Raw genomic sequence first — 23,581 nt, 5'->3', positions numbered from 1 at the left:
TCGAACCTTTGCTTGCCAAAAATCCGGAGAACTTTAGAAATAGAACATGTTTTACATTTTTCCACCGGAACTCCGCCGGACCGAGAAATCCGTTCGTGTGTATGCTAGTCCGACGGACAAAAACCGACGCTAGGGCAGCTACTGGCTATGAACTTCCATAATTCTAGTCCAGTCGTACGTCATCATGTTCGAATCCGTCGGACTTTGGTGTGATTGTGTGTGGCCAAGTCCGTTCATTCGGAAAGTCCGTCGGAACTCCGCCAAAAGTCAGTTGGAAAGACCGTGGGACCTAGTCCCTCAAAAAGTCCGGTCGTGTGTAATCGGCATAACAGGTTTTCTTCTACGATTGCCCTGTATTTGGCTCCATCCATCTTCCCATCAACTCTGACTATCACAACATGATGCAGCCACCACGTTTCACGATGGGGATGGTGTGTTCAGGGTGATGTGCAGTGTTAGTTTTCCACCACACATAGCATTTTGCTTTTAGGCCAAAAAGTTACTTTTTTTTTTCTCATCTGACCAGAGCACCTTCTTCCACATGTTTGCTGTGTCCCCCACATGGCTTCTCGCAAACTGCGAACAGGACTTCTTATGGCTTTCTTTGAACAATAGCTTTCTTCTTGTCACACTTCCATAAAGGCCAGATTTGTGGAGTGCACAACTAATAGTTGTCCTGTGGACAGATTCTACCACCTAAGCTGTAGATCTCTGCAGCTCCACCAGAGTTACCATAGGCCTCTTTGCTGGGTCTCTGAAAAATGCTCTCCTTGCCTGGCCTGTCAGTTTAGATAGACGGCCATGTCTTGGTAAGTTTGCAGTTTTGCCATACTCTTTCCATTTTCGGATGATGGATTGAACAGTGCTACGTGAGATGTTAAAAGCTGGGATATTTTTTTATAACCTAACCCTGCTTTAAACTTCTCCACAACTTTATCACTGACCTCTCTGGTGTGTTCCTTGGCCTTCATAATGCTGTTTGTTCACTAAGTTCCTCTAACAAACCTCTGAGGGCTTCAAAGAACAGCTGTATTTATACTGAGATTAAATTACACACAGATGGACTCTATTTACTAATTAGGTGACTTCTGAAGGCAGTTGATTCCACTAGATTTTATCTACAGGTATCAGAGTAAAGGGGGCTGAATACAAATGCACGCCACACTTTTCAGATTTGTAAAAATGTTTGAAAACCATTTATAATTTTCTTTCCACGTCACAATTATGTGCCACTTTGTGTTAGTCTATCACAAAATGTGGAAAATTTCAAGGGGTATGAATACTTTTTCAAGGCACTGTAAGAACACTCACCTGTCCAGGGATCCCGCAATGTTTGCACCCCTAGCTGATTCATCAATCGGCTTTGGGCGCAGCATCTGTAGTAAGGGAAACAGGAAGTGAAGCCTACTGCACATGCACAAGTCACGCTGCGCTTTCTGAATGGTCCCAGAAGGTAGCGGGGGGGGAAGGAGGAGGGGCCTGAAATGATGTAGGAAAATTGGACTGGATGCAGTCACTGTTTGGCTGACTATTTTGATTTTTTAATTGAAATTTCTTGAGCCAGTTGGTAAAACCCCAAAAGCTTGAATTTTGGCTGATTCAGCAGGATTTAGGCAAAATGTGGGCTGTGCATGGCCAGTGTTACAAATTAAAGATTAGGATTAGGAAATATCTTTTTTTTTATGAGATTGACACAAATGTGGAGTTCAGGCCAAGACCTAACATCTTTGAAGTAAGGGAAGCTTTTAAAATGTAGTAGTGTAGTCAAATTTGGGAACCCCCACCACATGCTTCATATTTCTTCTCACAGCATACCTAAAAATAATGTTAAAAATATTTCTTACCTTTCTGGTTATTTAGAGCAGATTTGTCCACAGGACACTATAGGCAACGTCTATTGTTTAGAATAGATATCAATGTGAGGATACATGAGGTGGTATTTTTTAAGTGAGATAACATACAATGCATTGCCAAAGCCTTGATATTTTTAACCCTTTGTCCTAACAGACAGTCCTGCACATCTAGTTAACTGATAATGGAGGTCTGTCAGCGCAGCACAGACAAGGTTTGTAATGTCCTTACTCCCCAGCCCCCAAAGAAAGAGAGATGAAAAGTGGAACCTCTGCTTTTCTGCTTCCTCTGCCCCCTCAGGTGCCACATTTGGCACCTTTCAGGGGAGGGGGAAACTGTTTTTGACAGGTTCCCTTCCCCACTTCTGGAAGATGGCACCATGGCGCCGTTCCTCGGAAGTTTGGCCCCATGTCTCATTTTTCTGCTGCCAGGCCAGTTAGAAAGCACAGCACGCTTTGCGCATGTGTGGTAGGGAGCCGGCTGTGAAGCCAAAAGGCTTCACTACCAGTTTCACTTACCATGAATGATGGTGGCAGCACCCGAGAGGCGATTGGAAAATTGGCTGGGGTGCCGATATCACAGGAACCCTGGACTGGTATAATCACACACATAGGTTGGACTTGTGTCTTTTTTCAACCTCACCTACTATGTAGCTATGTAAGGTAAATGTCCTAATATTAAAAGTCAGCAGCTACAGTATTTGTAGCTGCTAACTTTTTTTCATGGGGGGGGGAGCGGAACTCTTCTTTTAAGATGAATTCCAGGTATGGATAATTTTACATAGTTAAATTAGTCTAGTACAGTGATGGGAAACCTTGGCACCCCAGATGTTTTGGAGCTACATTTCCCATGATGCTCAACTACACTGCAGAGTGCATGAATATGATGGGAAATGTAGTTCCAAAACATCTGGGGTGCCAAGGTTTCCCATCACTAGTCTAGTATATGCATAGTTATATAGGCCCATGCTAGATCAATGTAACCATGTAAAAATATCTACACCTGGAATTCTTCTTTAAATACAACTTTTCAAAGGTAAGCAGCCATTTTTGAAATGTTTTATAAAGTAATGCTTTGTGAATGGGAACAGGTAACAAATATAAAATAGATGTTTTGGCTGCAAAAGTGGAAATACACTTCAAGCTCCAATCCTGGACAGTTGCCACGTAGGACAACAGTTACAAGAGACATTGCATTGCTGCTCAGATCACATAGTTATCCCCTGAGGAAAGTTTAATACTGGTTCTAATATAGATCTTGAGGTTACTGTTTCTCTGAGTCCATCTAAGTTTTATCCTGTTAAAGGGTAACTCCACTTTTGTGGGAAAAAAATAGCAATACAAAATAATATAGCACATACGATTTGCTACACAGGCCATATTGTAACTGAATGTTTTTACAAATTACCTTTCCATTTAAATTTGCAGTGAAATTCCATACAATATGGCAACATGGAGGTGTTCCACATACCATTTGTGTACAAAACACCTAAGAAATTTAATTTTCTGCTTGTGTGATTGACTCACTGATTACTGCAAAGACATCTGCAATAAGATACCTTGGGTTCCACACGTGAGAGGTATGGCTTTTTGTCGCCAATTCTTCCAGGCAGTAGATGGGTGTACCTGGCTCCTACTAGTTTCCACCAGTTCTGTGCTGATGGCACTGATGGACATTTTTCAATATCGAAGGGAAGTAAGCATGATATGTCTCTTATCTGCTGCATTAGGTTTCCTTGGCTGACCACTGTGTTTACGGTCTTCAGCGTTGCCCAAACAATGGTGTCCCCAATGCTAATAAATACAGCCAGATACTTATCTATCATGCCAAACCATCAGGGAGGTGTGTGATTGGTTCCAAATATATTCTGAAGTAGGACAACAACCCCAAACATAAACATAGTTGCAAGTGGGGTAAACCCTGGAGCATACCATTGATTCTATATCAAATCAACCATTCCTCCTTTTGACACTTGCCACCTAGGCACAACAGACTGTCAGCATGCTTCAGAACTAGGGCTCCTAACACTTCTGAGGGTGAACACCTTGCAGGAACTTTGTTCAACTGTAGAGGAAGATAAAAAAGTTCCACTAGAAACTCCAAGTATATAATTCTATTTTAATTTGACATGTAGTGGTGCTATTTTGATGATTTGCAGATTGTGATAGCCCCAGCAGCCTGTCGGTCTGTCTGGTTGAGCCCCCTTTGCCCCTGGGGTTCCTCTGGGAGACAGCAACACACCTCTACTTTGTTGTTTTTATTACCTGCAGCTAAATACATTCCTATACCCAACACAGTCTGTTCAGTCACCTTATTACATTTATGTTGCATTTATTTATGCATGCATATATATGAGACTTAATGCCCTGCACACACGGTCGGACTTTCCGAAGGAAAATTGTGTGTGGGATGCATTGGACTTTTTCCATCGGTATTTCATTTGAGAGCAGGATCTAAATTTTTCCGACAAGAAAATATGATCGTGTGTAGACAGTTCTGACGGAAAAAGTGCCACGCATGCTCAGAAACAATTACAAGACCAAAGCTATTGGCTACTCTTTATAGTCCCGTCGTACGTGTTCTATATCACCGCATTCTGAATAATCGGATTTTCCGACAACTTTGTGCGACCGTGTGTAGGCAAGACAAGTTTCGGCCAAAATCCGTCAGAAAAAATCCAACGGGGCATTAATGTTATTTTTGTATCATAGAACACCCTTGTATCTATACATGAGCAACCCTGAAGAAGAACAAATAACCCTACCTTCGAAATGTACCGGTTGTCTCTGTAGCTTGACTGTTATGGTCAAGGTCCTGGTTACTTACCATTACTGTGTTGATTTTATATACCTTATTAGCTGCATTCAAGTTTTAACCCCCTATATATCTAGTATATTGCTGTTTTGTAATAAAGGTTTAGCTTTGACGTAATTATGTTTTAGAGCTCACTTTGAATATGGTGCCAACAATAGTCCCTTGGTCCTATTTAGAGGGTATTTTGTTTTACAAGAATCTCCAAGGAACAATCATGATGAATGATGTCACACTGCAAGGCATGGATCAGGAGGTTCTGCTGATAGTGACGAAACTGCGGCCTCCTGTAAATGTTCACTTATTTCCCCCATGACCAGTTTTACAGGCTTCTTTAAGGACAACTAACTCAGTGACTTAAGTGCCAGCCTTTTGAATAGCAATTGTATAGGCTATGTGAGGAGTACCTTGGTCAACGGAGCGTTGATCTACAAAAAAACATCAACTTGACATCAGCTATTAGTTCATCTGAGAGATGTGGCAAATGTGGAAATTGTATTTGCACTCTGGATTCAGTTATCTGTCTCTTCTCGGTCAGTGGTGGGCTCAAACATGAGTGTGTCTGTATCCGAAACAATGTGCCTATGAAATACCAAGGAGGCAGAGCTATCCCTACCTGGCCCAGTTGTCTCAAAGTCAGAATAGCTGAGGTATGCCCACCTGCTTCATGGCTATATCATGAGAAAGTTAGTATAGCATAGTGTAACAGTAGTCCAATAGTAGCAAGAAATCATGTTGAGCCTTCTGATTTTTGGCAATGGGGCTCTAAGGATTGCAGGGAATCTTTTTTAGCTCTTTTACTGCTTTTGATCCTTCAGAAATTCAGTGGCCCAGGAAAGGTATTTATCCTGACACTACTGCAACTTTGAAGGAGAGACCTTGTATCCATCTTCATATGGATGGATTAGCACAGTGGTCATCAACCCTGTCCTCAAGGCCCACTAACAGGCCAGGTTTTATGTATTACCTTGGGGAGATGAAGACTAGAATACTGCAATCACTGAGCAGCAAATGATATCACCTGTGATCAGTGTTGGTAAAAAAGTAATTAGCTAAGTTACAAATTACTACTCCCAAAAAGTAATTGCGTTAGTAACTCAATTACTACAATGGAAAAGTAATTACTTACTCAGCAAAGTAACTGTGACTTTTTTTAAATATTCTATAATGCAATTACGTTCTATAACATCTTTAATATCAAAGATGTTTATATTAACTGATTGAAGAATAAAAACACTATATACAGTATTTTAGAACATTTTGGTATTTATTTGAACCCAAATGTTGAGGGGGTGGCAGTGGGGGTACTTGAGGGGGTGGCAGTGGTGCTGGTGTACTGGGGGGGGGGGTGGCAGCAGTGGTGGTGGTGTACTGGGGGGGTGGCAGCGGTGGTACTTTGGGGGGTGGCAGTGGTGTACTGAGGGGGGTGGCAGGCAGCGTGGTACTTGGGGGGGGGGGGCAGTGGTGGTGGTGCCATCCTCTCCCACCACCACTGCCTCTTGCTGATCCCATCCCCCACCACCACTGATCTCATCACTACCCTATCCCCCCCATCACCTCTGTTGTAGAAGTGATGATGGGTGGGTAGGGATGGGATCAGTAAGAAGCAGAGGTGGTGGAGAACTTGGTATGGATCGATTGCACTGCAATTCGAATCATCAATCACTTACTTGAATGCCTCCAGGGATGCCTTTCTTCATGGGGAGAGAGACCCTCCCCTTCACTCGATTGGTGTCAGCTGACTTCATTTTTCAGTGTCCGCCTCGCCTCCTTACATTCTCTCTCTCTCTGGATAGGCAGGGCAGGATGGAGTGGTCCAGACAGTCTCTCTGAGTCTCAGCCTCTTCTCAGCTCAGCGGGCAAAAGCCCCCCTCCCCGCGGCGGAACAAACGAACGGCCAGACAGCACAGCCACGACGGGGCCTCTTGGGCGGTAGATTAAATGAGGTAATGCCGCCCAAGTAATGGGAACTGAGTTACCATGAGGGGAAGAGTAATCAGTTAGATTACTTGTTACCCTCTAAAGTAACTGCGTTACGTAACTCAGTTTATTTTAACTCCGTTACTTACATCACTTCCTGTGATGTATTTCCGTTATCTTGCAAACCTGGCCTGTTAGTGGGCCCTGAGGACAGGGTTGATGACCACTGGATTAGCAGCTCAGAAATCAGTAATACAATGGTCATTTTTGGACAGCTTTGAATAGCAGAAAGGTATGCAGGACTCGGGGGCCAATGGACTTCTAGTGCTCTACAGACTGTTTTCTGAGTTAGCAAGCTAGCAATAAGTTATTAATATGCAGTAAAAGAACACATCCTTCTGGTGCTGGCCATCTCTGCAGAATATTTTCTTGGAAAAGTGTGTCAAATGGGCTACCTGTTAGTTGAGTAATTCTCTACTTTGTCCAGAAGAAATGGGGGTGCTACAATTCAATTTGCCTTCAGTCTTGCTCCTCCCTTCTACTGTTCATTGCATTGGGAGCTCTGAAAAATGCTCAATGCAGCTGCAATTATAGCAGGTACAGTATTTATCCTGTGCTGTATGCTCCAACTGGGACATGACAAGGAAAGATAAACTTTAAGTGCTGGGCAAAGCAAAAAGGCTTTGTCAAGGAACATGTTTTTTTTTTATATTAGCTCTCAAGTGACTGGCCATCTATTTTGGTGGCGCTCTTGGAGGAATTCCAGGACTTCTTCTGATTGAAACACTTCCCAGAGATATTTCCAATACATACCAATGTGCCCACAAAATAGTAGCAGGTGTCATGCAGTCTAACTGCAGTCCAAAAATGACCATCGATTCGTGAAATAGCAATCTGCTGCAGATCAAAATGTTACCTACTTTTTGGCTTACTGTTAGCGAGTGTATCTGAAGGCATCAGTTAATGTGCAGTAAATCAAAGGACAAATGGTAGTTTAATATACAAATAGCTATAGCACTCGTTGAATCCCAGACACCTGGGACTACTTAATAAAACATGGCTGCAGGTCACATTATTGCTTGTCTGAGACAACCGTAGTGGTTAGGAAGTATCCAAACTCACTCTTATGCCGCGTACACACGATCGGACTATCCGGCGAACTTGGTCCGATGGACCAGAGTCCGCCGAACAATCCACCCGTGTGTGGGCACCGGCGGACTTTTTTCCCCCAAAAGTCCGGTGAACTTAGAAAGAAGTTTTGACTCAAAAATTGTCTGCCGGACTGCCGACCATCTGTGCGCTAGTCCGCCGGACTTTTGAAATGAATGGACTTGCCCACACAGAGAAAAGGTAGCCGGAACTAGTGAAGGACGTCAATGTTGCCGCCACCATCGGCGAGATTAACACCTCGCTGGCTCCGTCACCTGGTATGGACTTAAAGGGGAAGCCTTACGCTGAAAAAAAGGCGTGGGGGTCCCCCCCCAGGGTCCATATCAGACCCTTATCCGAGCACGCAGCCCGGCCTGTCAGGAAAGGGGGTGAGCGCCCCCCTCCTGAACCATACCAGGCCACGTGCCCTCAACATGGGGGGTGCTTTGGAGAAGGGGGGGCCCTGCGGCCCCCCACCCCAAAGCACCTTGTCCCCATGTTGATGAGGACAAGGGCCTCTTCCCGACAACCCTGGCCGTTGGTTGTCGGGGTCTGCGGGCGGGGGGCTTATCGGAATCCGGGAAACCCCTTTAATAAGGGGGCCCCAGATACCGGCCCCCCACCCTATGTGAATGAGTATTGGGGTACCATGTACCCCTACCCATTCCCCTGGTGAAAAAAAGTGTAAAGAAAAAAACACAACACATGGTTTTTAAAATAATTTATTGCACAGCTCTGGTGGTCTTCCGTCTTGGGGGGGTCTTCTCGCCAGACTCCTCCGCTATCTTCTGCTAGCTCTTTTACTAGCAGAGGAGCCCGGCTTTCTTCTTCGTCGCCGTACGGGGGTCTTCTTCTGACTTTGGGGGTCTTGTCCCCCTCTTCGGTTCTTCTTGCTGGGCCTCCGCTTTCTTCTTCCAGCTCTTTTACTAGCGGTGGCCCGGTCTTCTGTCGCCGATGCCTCTTCTTCCGACTTTGGGGGTCTTGTCCCCCCTCTTTGGTTCCTCTTGCCGGGCCTCCGCTATCTTCCTATAGCTCTTTTACTAGCAGTCGCCCGGTCTTCTGTCGCCTTCTCTTCTTCTTCCTTGAGATGTTGACTCGACGCTCTCTCTGGCCGCAATGACAGGGACAAGTTGTGTGGCGACTTATATAGGGACACCGGGTGATGTCCCCGCCCTTATGATGTCACAGTCCCAGATGATACATACAGTATAAAGTGCTGTATTGTGGCAGTGGTATGGGAACTTCCCAGAACAAAATAGAATTGGCACTGCTCAGCCATTCACAGGAGGCTTTGTATTGTTATGAATGAATACAATGCTTCCTCTGATTGGCTAACATGGAGAGGTGGGCAGATGATGTCGTGATCTCCACCTCAACCAACCAGAGGAAGCCTTGTATTCGTTTCTGGCTGAGTAGTGCTCAGTCCAATGTAATTTTGTTCCAGGAAGTTCCCCTACCACTGCCGTAACGCAGATCTGTATACTGTATGTAGCTGATTCTACATGCAGATTATACAGCACACACAGCCGCTGCATGTGTTGGTGAAGGAAATCATTTTTTGGGCCAGCTTGGTCCAAACAAACTATTTATAGTTCACTAAAACCTTTAGTTAGGCTTTAAGGCAGGGATAGGCAACCTCGGCCCTCCAGCTGTGTTGAAACTACAAGTCCCATGACACATTGCAAGACCCTGACAATCACAGGCATGACTCCTAGAGGCAGAGGCATGATGGGATTTGTAGTTTTACCGAAGCTGGAGTGCCAAGGTTGCCTACCCCTGCTTTAAGGCAATGAACTTCTCATTTTAGAAATTAAAGGCTGAAGAGGCAAGTGGCACACCCACCGCTACAAATCGGTAATGCCAGCATTAAGCAGTGATTTGAAGCTATTGGTTTTATCACTTGGGGCATTGGCGATTTGCTACAGTATTGGATTGTGCTCTGCTACAAATCTCTCTCCTTTAGTGATTTGTAGCAAAGCATAATGATTCCTGCAACATTCCACAGAAAATCATTAATCAATAAATCATTAAGACACATGGGCTATTTTCTTGCAGTGATTACCACTCCCCCCCCCCCCCCCCCCGTGTTTTGTTGCACAGATTTGAAGATTGTAATTATTTTCTATGGGATCGTAAAGAGCGCCATTTTTAAAGCGATTTGGTGCTCCGTGATTGAGGTTAGGTGGAAAAATCGTTGGCAACAATTCTTCTCGATGCTTTTCTATAAAAATGTTGCAGCAAGCTTAGCTACAAGAAAATTGCCTGTGTGACCTCAGCCTAATGGTGGCCATACACACTTTAATGTTATCATTTGATGTGTGATTTGATCAAAACGATCACATCTTCAAACAATCGAATATCTTCCTTTCCAGTTGATTTTGACTCAATTCAATCAATCTAAGGTGATAGGCTAAGATCGAAAAATATTGATTGCATTGCAGCATTAAGATGCTTTGTTCAAGAATTTAATCGCTCAGATTATGAGATTGCACAGTGAAAACAGATAAATGATTGATAACATACAACTGTAATTTCCAACCATTGATCTAAATCAACCTCCCTTTGTGTGTAATATTGATTGATTGGAATAACTATAGACCATTAATTCCTATTGGGATAGATAGATAATCTCACAAAAACGAGTACACCCCTCACACTTCTGTAAATATTTTATTATATCTTTTCGTGTGACAACACTGAAGAAATTACACTTTGCTACAATGTAAAGTATTGAGTGTACAGGTTGTATAACAGTGTAAATTTGCTGCCCCCTCAAAATAACTCAACACAAACTGCTGGCAACAAAAGTGAGTACACCCCTAAGTCAAAATGTCCAAATTGGGCCCAAAGTGTCAATATTTTGTGTGACCACCATTATTTTCCAGCACTTAACCCTCTTGGGTATGCAGTTCACCAGAGCTTCACAGGTTGCCACTGGAGTCCTCTCCAACTCCTCCATACCGATATCACGGAGCTGGTAGATGTTAGACCTTGCACTCCTCCACCTTCCATATGAGGATGCCCCACAAATGCTCAATAGGTTTAGGTCTGGAGACATGCTTGGCCAGTCTATCACCTTTACCCCTTAGCTTCTTTAGCAAGGCAGTGGTCGTCTTGGAGGTGTGTTTGGGGTTATCATGTTGGAATACTGCCCTGTGGCCCAGTCTCTGAAGGGAGGGGAATCATACTCTGCTTCAGTATGTCACAGTACATGTTGCCATTCATGGTTCCCTCAACTGTAGCTTCCCAATCTCGGGAGCACTCATGAAGCCCCAGACCATGATACTCCCACCACCATGCTTGACTGTAAAGACACACTTCTCTTTGTACTCCTCACCTGGTTGCCACCAAAAAACGCTTGACACCATCTGAACCATATACAATTATCTTGGTCTCATCAGACCACAGGACATGGTTCCAGTAGTCCATGTCCTTAGTCTGCTTGTCTTCAGCAAATTGTGGGCTTTCTTGTGCATCTTCTTTAGAAGCTTCCTTCTGGGATGACAGCCATGCAGACAAATTTGATGCAGTGTTTGGCATATGGTCTGAGCACTGACAGTCTGACCCCCCCACCCCTTCAACCTCTGCAGCAATGCTGGCAGCACTCGTATATCTTTTCCCAGGCAAACTCTGGATATGATGCTGAGCACGTGGGCCAAACTTCTTTGGGCGACCTGAGTGGAACCTGTCCTGTTAAACCGCTGTATGATCTTGGCCACAGTGCTGCAGTTCAGTTTCAGGGTCAGGGTGTAGGCTTATAACAGGTGGTGAGAAGGTGACATATAGCTTCCTGGATGCCCCTCTTAAAAGCAATTCACTGTGGATCACTTTTCAGAGGGGCGGCAAGGGCTGCCGCGAATGTAAAAAAATCCTTTAATATTGGACTCAATTCACAAAATGTTTTCCATTGCTTTAAGATCAGCAGTAAAATAGCTCACTGTTCTTTTAAAAATGTTTTGCAATCCACTAAAAAAAGCTATTAAAATACTGCATGTACTATTTCTTGAAGTGATGTGGTATTTTGGTAGTGAAAACCTGTGGTATGTTAATGCCTGTGTCCTTAACCAGTGAATTGCTGCTTGTTAAGGAGCCGGCACCTGCCCTGTCCTTAACAACCATGGCTCATGTGCTGTCAGCGGGGAATCTTGCTAACAGCAGATGAGTCGTGGTTGTTAGGGATGCAGTGGGTTCCGGCTCCTTAACTACCAGCTATTTAATAGCTGTTAAGAATGCTTACGGACGCCAGCTGTTTCATAACCAGCTGAAAGTTCATACTTTCCATAACCACTTCAGCCCTGGATGATTTTACCCCCTTCATGACAAGGCAATTTTTTTGCTATTCGCCACTGGGCTACTTTAACTGGCTATTGTAACAAGGCTGTACCCCAAATAAATTTATATCCATTTTTTTTCACACAAATAAAGCACAAATACCACCAAGTATTTGATTGGCACTGTTTTTTTTTATTTTTTAGATATAAACAAATAAAGACCACATTTTAGAAAAAAAAAAAAAAATTTTAATTTCTGCTATATGAAAAATAAATTATCGCGTCTACAAAGTATGGTAAAAATACTGGAATTTTTTTTTATATTACTAATGGCTGTAAACAACGACTTATAATGAAACTGAGGCTCAGGTGGGCTCACTATATTAGTGTCAACTGCTACTGACACCACAAGTGACACTAATATAGCAATCGGTACTAATAAGGGATGAGAAACACAGAGATTGTTCCCTGTGTACAGAGCTCTGTGTTGAATGTCTACACAGAGCTCTAGGCTGTAAGTCTACACAGCCAATCAGCATGTCCCAGCAGTGAATCATTGGCTGGTACTTGCTGACAGACTCCTGCTGTGTACAATCACGGTGGGAGCCGGCCAGGACATCGTGCATTTGCCCTAAACCTGAAATTAGGCAGCGATATACAGGTATGTCACTTTGCCAACAGCAGCCTCTCGTCTGCAGTACAACGCAGGCAGACTGTTGCTAAATGGTTAACAACCAGCTGAAAGATCATATATTCCTTAAAGAGGAGTTCCAGTCTGTAAAAAAAATAAAAATAAAAGCCAGAAGCTACAAATACTGTAGCTGCTGACTTTTTAAATATAAGGACACTTACCTGGCTAGGGATCCTGCGATGCCTGCACACCTAGCCGATTTGTCAATCGGCTTCAAGTGCAGGCTCTGGAACCTGTTGTATACTGTGCATGTGTGAGTCACGATACGCTTTTAAATTGGTACCGCTGTTATCTGGGACCTCTGTGTGTCCCAGGAGGCAGCAGGGGGAAGGAGGAGGGGCCAGAAAGGTCGCAGATCGCTGTGCGGCAATCTAACCAGGAAGTGGGAGCAGGTACCTGTCAAAAGCAGGCAAAACCCGTTCGCCCCCTAGAAAGTATCAAATGTGGCAGTGGAGGGGGGTGGTATGCAAACAAGTGGAAATTCCCCTTTTGGGTGGAACTCTGCTTTAAATTTCACATGCCTGGACCACTACTTGTAGGGTTGCCACCTGTCTGGGATTCACCCGGACAGTTTGTGTTTTGAATCATGCGTCAGGGTTTCAGAACGCCTGAAATCCAGACACATTATTCAGACTGGACTATGGCTTCCCAGCGGGGTTGCTGGCTGCAGTTGTCTAAGTCGAGAGTGTCCGTTACACTCTTTTTTTTCCCACTGCCCAAAGCCAGCACTAACAGTTATCCTGGCCCCCCACATTGACGGAGAAGAAAGAGGGCTCGATCTGCTCCTTTTTCTCCCACCGCTAACACTGTGTCTGCCCACACTCCAATTCCTGGCAAGGAAAGTAGTGGTGGGAAATTTGAAGCTCAGCAGCCACAGATACATCTGGATGAGAAGTGCTGACTGCCAAGGGATGGGTGAGCTCACCATCCCTCCCCTCCCCTGCTTCTGAGTGAGTACACCAAGGTAAATCGGGGTTCTCAAAGCACCCTTTACATTAGAGTTCTTTACACAAGAGGTCGCAGTGTTCCCCCTTACATCAGAGTCCTCTCCGTACATCAGAGTTCTCCGTTTTCCCAGAGAATCCTTTACACTAGAGTCCCCAGAGTTCTCCCTTACATCAGAGCCCCCCCCCCCCCCAGACCCCTTTCACACTGCAGTGGTTTTCAGGCATTTTAGTGCTAGAAATAGCGCCTGAAAACCACCTCCCATTTATTTCAGTGTGACTTTTCACATTGGGGCGGTGAGCTTGTGGGTGTTAGGAAAAGTCCTGCAAGCAAATCTTGGGCCGGATTGGGAGTGCTGTATTTAGCGCTCCCAAAATGCCCTGTCTATTGAAATGAGTGGGCAGCACTTCCAAAGCACCTGAAAAGCTCTTTGGAAGGGGTTAAAAGCGCCCCGCTGGAGGCCGAAAAGCATCGCTCTGCAGATTCAGGTGTAAAGGGGGAACTCTGCGGATTCATTTGTAAAGGGGGAACTCTGCGGATTCATTTGTAAAAGGGGGAACTCTGCGGATTCAGACGTAAAAGGGGGAACTCTGCGGATTCAGACGTAAAAGGGGGAACTCTGCGGATTCAGACGTAAAAGGGGGAACTCTGCGGATTCAGACGTAAAAGGGGGAACTCTGCGGATTCAGACGTAAAAGGGGGAACTCTGCGGATTCAGACGTAAAAGGGGGAACTCTGCGGATTCAGACGTAAAGGGGTTCTTGTGATTAATGTCATATGATTAAAAATGTTATTTCATTGCAAAATATATGTATTGTTTCCGCTATAAAAAACAAATTGTTGTGCTCCACGAAAGTGTTCGAGTTTGACTTGAAGAAAAGGCCTACTTATTTGACACGTTTATTTCCTTTAGTGAATTGACTTTGCCGCTATTTAATGTGAATGTGTTTTTGCTTTTTGAGGTAAATATGGTATAAAGGCACGGTAAGTTGATGATATTTGGGGAAAACGTGTCACATGACCCAAACGTGAATTGAGCCTATTGTATCCTATTACATCCCACTCGTTTTTCTCCCCCCCCCCCCCAATCCCTCCATTTTTTCCTATGCTAATGTCGAGCCTGTGAAATCAAAGTGCACATTCACCCGGCTGCGCTGTGTTTACCAATACCTCTCCTCTAATAGAAGCCGTGACCCCCCCGCTGTTCCAGCCATTGTATGTGCAGAGCTGGCATCTCTGCGGCCCATAGACTGTGTGAGAGAACAAACATGGTTGCACGCTCTCACGTCATGTAACACCGGAAGTCAGCGCGCGCGCACATACACACACATTATCCCCCCCAGCCCTCGTAGCGTTGTGGATTCACAAGCTCGCCGGAGAAGGACAATTGGCGGAGAGCGGCTGAGCTCCCTTCAGCCATTGGCCAGCTCAGCGGGCAGCCAACGCTCATCTCTCCAGGATTTGTTTATTCTAGGAGGGCGGTAGTAAGGCGACGTCACTTGGCCTCTCCGGTTCCTTGTATCCCTCCGCGCTGAGAGAAGGGGGGAGAAAGAGAGAGAGGGAGAGAGGAAAAGAGTCCCTGGCTTTCTCCTCCACGTACCTGGAAAGCCCTATAGGGTGAGGTGTTGACCTAGTACCTTTGTGTAGCGATAGAGCGAGCAGAAACGTGTGTAGGAGGCGCTCATTGACTGTGGGGAGCAACACGGGGAAGCTGGGTAGGTTTACCTCAGTGTGTAGCCGAGGGACTGGAAATAGTGAAAAGTGTAAAGAGGGGAGGAGGATGGGGGAGGGGGACGCTTTCTAGATGGGGGGAGGTGTGGATTTCTTCCTTTTCCCCTCCCTCCCCCTCTCTCTCTCGATACATTGTAGCACTGGAACTAGTTACAGTTGCTGATTCTCCAGAAGAACACAGACCTTCTGCACCCCACCATAGAGGAGGAGAAAAACAAAGTGTGTGTGGGGGGGGCGGGGGAACCCCCAAATACTGCTTCTTGCACCTTTGTTCGCCCTAGTCTCTTGACTGGCTGGGAATTATTTACTGACGACTCCATGAAATCCTCCTGGAGGTAGGTGGACTTTCTGAAAAAAAACCCCCAGGTAGATCTGTGCTTTTGTTTTGTCGTTCTCTGTGATCTGAAAGTCAGGAGGACCAATAATTGTTGCTATTCGATTGGCCAGGCCTCTGGGGGGGGTATTGGATTTGTCTGATGACTTGGGTGCAGGCTTTCTTTATAGTTCACACAAAGTAACCCTTCCTAGCACTGAATTCTAGTCTTCTAGCAGCTGATTTCAGTATATACTTCTATTTTTTATCATCTTCTGCATAGTTTAGAAAAGTTAAAGCTCCCCCTGTTTTTTCCATCCACTGATTTGTTTGCCTGCCCAGCCGTGTCTATGGCTAAATAAAGTTTTTAAGTTTTGTAGTCCTGTGGCAATAATGGCTTTTGTTTTTTTTTCATGTGCTCCATGGCTCCCCGGACCCCCCCCCCCCCTCCCCTCTTCTTCCTTGTTCAGAGTTGGCCATGTTTTTGGATGTCGGCTGGTGTTGGCCTGAGGAAGCATGGTAGGGGTGTAATGGTGGATGAGAACCTTTTGTCCATAAGGAATTGGTTCTTCCTGTGAGTTTGGCAGGCTCAGTTTGTTGAAGGAGTGGAGGGATAAGAGGGAGGTGGTGGATGAGGAGGAGGAGGGGAAGAGGGGGGGGGTGTCTTTCTGTGAGCTACAGAAACATCTGCTATGTGTTAAATGGGTAGGAGTGGGACTGGAGCATTCATCAGAGGAGGAAGAAGGGGGGGAAAAAAAAAAAAAAAACTTCTGTGAATGATTTAAAAACCTTTGCTTGAAAGGGATCTTTAAAGGACTTTAAATTCCTAGTTAGTTGTACATACCAGGTTAGAGCGGATCTAATGCCAGGGACAAACATTGATCGTATTGTAGTTCACAGGACATTAGAGGTGGTGGCTGCTTTACTTTTAGCATGTGCCATCCTTTATTTTATCCTGGTAATCCTGTTATTAACTCACTTCCTGTGCTAGGGTGACAACTGAACAGCATTGTCACCTTAGGTGACAACTACATAGCACTGTTAGGACTATGTAAACTCTCTTCTTCCCGCTTCCATAACAAGGGGAGGTGTTTTGTAGATTGTGAGGAACATTGCTTAAAGTGGTGTTGCCACCAAAAAATTAAAACTGCTTAAAATTCGTAAAAAAAATAAAATAAATAATAATTGGCAAAAAAAAAAAATTTTTACTCACCTCTAAATACCGGTTGCTAGGGGGTCCCTCGTAATCTGCCTTCCTCATTGCCCGGGCTGGTGACATCACTTCCCCTCGCGCCGCACATTCACCTGGGACCTGTCATGTGTCCCAGGTGACTGTACGGCGTATCACGGCGCCCTGCGCCGCTCGCGCATGCGCAGTGGGTGCCCGGCTGTGAAGCCACAGCCGGGTGCCCACAATATGCATGACGGAGCGGGGAGCGAGGGGGGGGCTTCGTTCCCCCGCATCGCTGGACCCTGGGGCAGGTAAGTGTCCGATTATTAAAAGCCAGCAGCTGCAGTATTTGTAGCTGCTGACTTTAAATTTTTTTTTTTTAGGGGGTACCCCACTTTAATGATATTGGCCCAAAGGCAGAGAGAACAGAAAGTTATCAGCTCGCAAGATTTCTGGCTGGATCAACAGCTACTTTATTATTGGTACTTGTATAGCGCTGTCAATTCGCACAACGCTTTACATATGTAAATTGACAGCGCTATACAAGTACCAATAATAAAGTAGCATGGATTGATGTATGTGTGTGTGTGTTGCATCAATCCATGCCCTCAAGGGGGAGTTTATAATCTAAGGTCCCTAACTCACATACTAGGGCCAGTTTAGGTTCACCTATCCACATGTCTTTGGAGTGTACTTATATTTTTATTTTCCCTTTTTATTTATAGATTTTATATATATATATATATATAATCTCAATTTTTGTTTGCATTCGAACAGATATACTAAAAAAAAAAAGCTTTCTATGATTTATTTAACAGTGACAGGAGCAAATTGGATAGATAGTTATTGTTCAAGTTTACATAAAACTTAAACTTTTTGTGCGGTTGTTGTTTGTTTTTTTGTTGTTTTGGACGTAGTGGAGCCCTGTCAACTTTTTATTGCTCCATTAGCCCTGGTTCACACCAGTATGGCTTTGAAAGCGTGCTACTTCAGCGCACTTTCAAATCCGCAGGCCAGTGTGATTTGTACCTCCCAATTTCACTGTGGCTTCACTTAACAGAAGTATATGCAAGTCACAATGAAATTGGGGGGGGGGGGGGGGGGGTAGTGCAGGAGTCTCTGCAACATGGTTGGCTTGGCGGTGTTTTGAAGGGTTCCATTGCCGGCAATGGGGTGTGACTTGTCATGCGACTTGACAGTTCCAAATCGTATGACAAGTCGCACTCCATTGCCGGCAATGGAACCCTTCAAAGCGCCACCACCCATGTTGCAGAGACTTCGAAAGGTTCCTGCACTAATTCTGGTGTCTCCAGTGAGGAATTTCCTCTCAATTCCTATTGTGGTGATGGCTCTGGAAATTTCCCTCTTGGAACCCCATTGGCAAAAAAAAAACTTTGCTGGGGTTCGAACCCCCCCCCCCCCCCCCCCCTCTTTACTCTATCCAAGATAAAACAAAAAAAAGCTTTTCATTCAGTTCTACTGTAATACATTTTTTTTTTTTTTTTTTTTATTCTATTGGTTGAATTTGATGGTCTTTTTCAACCTAAGGCCTCACACTGGTTTATTGTAAAATGCTGTTTCTTCTGACAGTAGAAAATCTGCGTTTAACTCAACTAAGTTATGTTTTTTCAAACCAGTTAAGCAGCGATTAGATGTTTCATTGGCTAGAATTTTAATGTATTCTGGCCATCGAGATGACTAAATGCTGAGCTAGCACCTTATTTGTTTTTAATGCTCCCCTCCTGAACATGATTCTTCTGTATTCAGGGTAATAAGATTTCACTGCGTCTAAACTCCTCTAAAGCCTATGTATGCATGGACACACAGGGGTTGTTTCACTCTGCATAGACACCAGTTCCATTTTTTTTTTTTTTTGTCAAAGCTTTAAAGCAGAGGTCCGCCGACCCCATGAAAAATTAAGTCAGCAGCTACAAATACTGCAGCTGCTGACATTTTAATATTGGGACGCTTACCTGTCCAGGGAGCCCACAATGTCGGAACCGCTGTAAATCGGCTGTTGGGTGCAGCATTTGTTGGTATTGCTCTCTAATTGGCCTGACGGCGAGGAAGGAGGAGGGGGCTGAACTTCCAAAAGACAGGCCGCGGCCCCATCAAGAACAGCCCCCCCCCCCCGAAAGGTGTCAAATGTGGCATCGGAAGGGGAGGCGATGAAGAAGCGGAAGTTCAGCTTGTTTAAGGTGGAGTTCCACCCAAAAGTGGAAGTTAGAAACTGACTACCATGCACAGCTGCACCAGTTTTAGGCTCCGTTTACGCTTGTGTGAATTATATACTCTCTGGCACTCAAATCACCTCAAAGAATTAAAATAGTGCAGAAATCTTTTCAAAGTTGCTGTGACTTTAAGTTGCATAGATTTGAACAGGTTTTATTGAAATCAATGGGCTGTGACTTGTCATGCAACTGTGTCCACAACTATGAACTGAGCCTCAGTAAATCAACCCCATAGGCTTTTATCAAGGTGCGTTGAGGGGCTTTGACAAAAAAAAGGCCAAAAGCCCCAAAAACGTCAGTTTAAGAGCAGCAGTGTGCATGAGGCCTACTTTGTAATGTGCAAGTTATTTTAGTTCACTTTCATTGAGTCCCACTTCCCAAAGTCTGTTAGAAGAACCCCAGGGATATGCACACGTATTTACCTTCTTATTAGGCCTTATGAAAATGTGTATTACATGTTTGTTAGGATTTTTTATTCATTGTTTTTTGGAATGTTTGCTTACAAAAAGTTTCCCTTTTTTAAAAGAAGACCTACAGAAAATGTTAATGCATCTCAAAATACTTTTGCAGCCAGTCAAGCAATTTGGGTTTAATTCTGCTCGCCGACTTGCGGTTTCTAGGCCCCTTTCATACAGGGTTAGAAATGTGACAAAAACAAGCATGTTAGGCTTCACGCATGCTAGCATCAAAAACAAAGTGTTGGGGTCCACAAAACAAACCTTCCTACATTTGTACACTCGTTGTTTAGAAGTCTTTTCAAGCTCAGAATTTTAGCTGCATTTACCAAGTCAAAACGAATTTGCATTTATGGTCTGTTTTATGTGGGTTTTGAAGAGTTGAATGTAGCTGAACGGAGGTAAACGTGTCTAAACCTGCTTTAAAACAGACAAACCTTTTAAATGCAAGAAAGTCATCTAGATGTCATCTGGGAAGCTTGGACAACTTTTTATGACAACTCTTTCATATAGAAAAGCAAAACACAGGCATACCAATGTGCATGAGGCCTTTAGCTATGCTTTTAATGCTCTTAAATCCCCTGCCCAGATGTTAGACAACTATAACATTGACGGGCAATTGGAACTGTATACGCCAACATATTGGAGTGGCTTCCATTTGCATTGCATCAAGAATTTTAAGGCATTCTCTAGGCTGTGCTGCAACCCACTTCCCTCCAATTCAATTGCAGGGTGTCAAAAGCACAGCTATAGCATTCTTTGATGCTAGGATTTGATTTTAAAGCATTCACGTTCACTTGTGAAAAAACATGAAAACCAGTAGTGACATTTTGCCAGTGTTTAATAGTGTGCTGTTAAGAGTGTGAAACACGTCTTGAACTCCAGTTAACATGTTTTATTTAATCTGAGTTTGTCATTTTGTCAAATCATTAAGCCCATGACAGTAAGAGAAACTTGTGCTAAAGGTAGTAACTTGGATCCCCCAATTATTTCTATTTGATGCTCCAACATTAGGTTGGCACGGGTTACAAAACTTTACCTGATCACTACTCTCTTGTGCTTCATTTGCGTGGAGCGTGTCGGTGCTGTTCCCAATATGACATCCGTGCTAGTGCATGTTCCCGAACTCGCACTGTCTGTGTTCAGGGATGAGCACCGCATGTCCTATTGGGAGCAGCAGCTGTATGCCAATTGACTTCAATAGAATTGGCCACACAGGGAAGCACGGAATACCTGTGCAAGTAAATAGTGCCCTTACACTCTGTTTTGATAGTGTGCAAGGGATTACAAGAAGCTAAAACGCTCATATTTATAGTAGTTGCAAACAAATTACATGTGCCTTTTTTTTTTTTTTCCTCATACATTTATATCTGATTTCATCAGTGTTTTTAATTTTCTTGTAATATTCTCCCATTAATTCTTCTTTTTTTTTATTTTTTTTTTATTCCTATTTTAAAATAGGGCAGGCCATACACAGAAAGCAAATTAGCACGATTTCCCCATTAAAACACAGTGCTGACAGGGGAATCCCTCCTGCCGTGGAAGGTGTTTGATCCTCACTAGTGGCTTTAGCAGCCGCTAGCAATCATCACAAGAGCATCTGGCATGCTAGTTGTACCCAAGTTGATCGATCAACTTGGTACATTCAGCCTGCCATTAATTGTTCAAATCATGTATGACCGGCCTAATACAGTTAGCACTGAGCATCCATCAGTGAATCAGTCTGCAGATTTGGTGCCTAAGGCCACATCACTTTATGGCTGTCCTATTGGGGAAATCACTCCATTTCCTGCCCTGTAGACACAAGGATTTGAGGACAACTTGTTTAGAGTGGACATCCCTTAAACAGTTGTCACAGACACGGGTGTCCTAAAGAGAGGTTTCTCCTATATACATGCTTCGGTGACTACTGGATTTCTTTCCGGTGACGATGGTCATCAGGACAAATGGAGGGGGTAAATCTTCCCAGCAAGAGACACCAAAGGCAATAGTGTGTGTGTGTGTGTGTGTGTGTGTGTGTTTTACCAGGACACCCAATTGACTGCATGGAGTTCAACACTGGATGCTGCAATGTGGCTTTTGGAGTGAAAATATTACTTTATCAAAAATCCAGCAGCTGTCAGATTTAGGAAAAAATAACATTTTTACAATCGTCCTGGGTCTACTGCTCATTGTGGTCCCATTTAGCCAATGCTGTATTGCAATGCATATTCTGATCATTGGGGTGTGTGTGGGTTTTTTATTTATTTTTTATTATATTTTAAGGTGTGTTGCTAACACGTTCTAAATTAAAGCTGTCTTACTATACCAGTATTGTTGCATTAGTGCATTACCAAAGCACATATTGTTAATGGGCCCTTAAGGATGTAACATGCTCCTTTAGTTTTTGGTGTATTCAGCTTGTCCTATATGTACTCTGACTTGTATTGTGTAAATATTATATACTATATTATGGTTAAACTTTTTAGGGTTTTACATGTAGCCATTTTTGTAAGCATGTTTCTCGTTCAGAAAATACACAGTGCGTGTATGAATAAAGCCAGCCATGGATGAGTTGAAAAACAAAACGGCTCATACCATTGTGCCATCATTTTTTGTTTCCTTTTTCAAAATAAAAAAATCCAGCATGTTGTATCAGGCACTTTAGGTTGCGTCACAAAAATTGTGTGGTGCAGCTGGCACACTACAGATTTGAAAAGTGAACGGTTTGACAATTCCTTACGTTTAGTCAAAAAAAACAGTCTATGGCCGGGTTCAGTGTCCATGCAGAGAAGCTTTTGTGTTTACAAGAGTACAGTCGTCCACAGCCTTTCACTTGAATTAGAGGCACCTGCAGCTCCCTGGGCAAGGAAATGCAGCAGAAAATATTACAGTTAGCCTATAGCATCCATATACATGAACCCAGTGTTAATTTTGCCAGCAAATTTCAATTTAGTTTTAGTCTTAGGACTAAAATGCCATTTTAGTTTTAGTCCCATTTTAGTCTTCAGTTGTTTGTCGACTAAATCTCCAGTACGTTTTAGTTGACTAAAACTCATTTTAGTGGTCTAAAGCTTAATAGGTGTAATTAACCACTTGCTTACTGGGCACTTAAACCCCCCTCAGTCCCAGACCAATTTTCAGCTTTCAGCGCTGATGCACTTTGAATGACAATTGCGCGGGCATACAACACTGTACCCAAATGAAATTTTTGTCATTTTTTTTCCCACAAATAGAGCTTTCTTTTGGTGGTATTTAGTTACAGCTCGGAGTTTTATTTTTTGCTAAACAAACAAAAAAAGATGCAAAAAATAAATAAAATAAAATCATGTTTTAATAGTTTGTTATAAAATTTTGCAAACGGGTCATTTTTCTCCTTCATTGAAGTGCGCTGATTAGGCGGCACTGATGGGCTGCATTGGTGGGCACTGATGGGCTGCATTGGTGGGCACTGATGGGCTGCATTGGTGGGCACTGATGGGCTGCATTGGTGGGCACTGATGGGCTGCATTGGTGGGCACTGATGGGCTGCATTGGTGGGCACTGATGGGCTGCATTGGTGGGCACTGAAAGGCTGCACTGATAGGCATAGTTAAGGCGGCACTAATAGGCACAGATAAGGCGGCACTGATGGGCAAAGATGGGCACAGATAAGATGGCACGGATGGGTGGCACGGATAAGTGGCACGGATGGGTGGCACGGATGGGCACTGATAGGTACCACAGATAGATGGGACTGATGGGCACTGATAGGTGGCTCTGATAGGTGGCACTGCTGGGCACTGATGGGCGGCACTGGGGTGCAGCACCTTTGAGGCAGATTGGGTGGCACTGTGGGCACTGACGGGGGGCACTTACTTTTGCGTTTTATTTTACTTCAGGATGGCACTGCGGGAGGCAGGTGGGCACTGGCAGGTGGCAGGTGGTCCCTTGTATTGATGGCCGTGATCGGGACTGATGTCCCGATCACGGCCGCCGGTGATCGGCTTTTTTTTTTTTTCTGACAGCGCGAGGAGGAATAATAGCCGATTACCGGCTCCGTTCTATCACATGATCAGCTGTC

General features: G+C 44.2%; 1 protein-coding gene across 7 annotated transcripts in view; it reads left to right on the top strand.

Annotated features, from left to right (window-relative positions):
- The first annotated feature begins 15,031 nt into the window (after positions 1-15,031).
- TCF3 (transcription factor 3) overlaps positions 15,032-23,581 on the top strand; it is a 162,461-nt gene continuing 153,911 nt past the window's right edge. For 2 of the 7 annotated variants that reach the window (XM_077475861.1, XM_077475855.1), the window contains exon 1: positions 15,039-15,255. The gene's annotated coding sequence lies outside the window, so the exon portion shown is untranslated. Of the gene's footprint in view, positions 15,705-23,581 lie in introns of all 7 variants that reach the window. The other 5 variants (XM_077475859.1, XM_077475857.1, XM_077475856.1 and 2 more) reach the window with 5 other exon arrangements.

Source organism: Lithobates pipiens, unplaced genomic scaffold (genome assembly GCF_037356315.1).
Source record: "Lithobates pipiens isolate NorthernLeopardFrog02 unplaced genomic scaffold, aLitPip1_a1.2 Scaffold_13, whole genome shotgun sequence".
In the NCBI taxonomy this organism is placed as follows: Eukaryota; Metazoa; Chordata; class Amphibia; order Anura; family Ranidae; genus Lithobates; species Lithobates pipiens.
The sequence above is the reverse complement of the archived record's forward strand: the minus strand, read 5'-3'. Positions and strand labels throughout refer to the sequence as shown.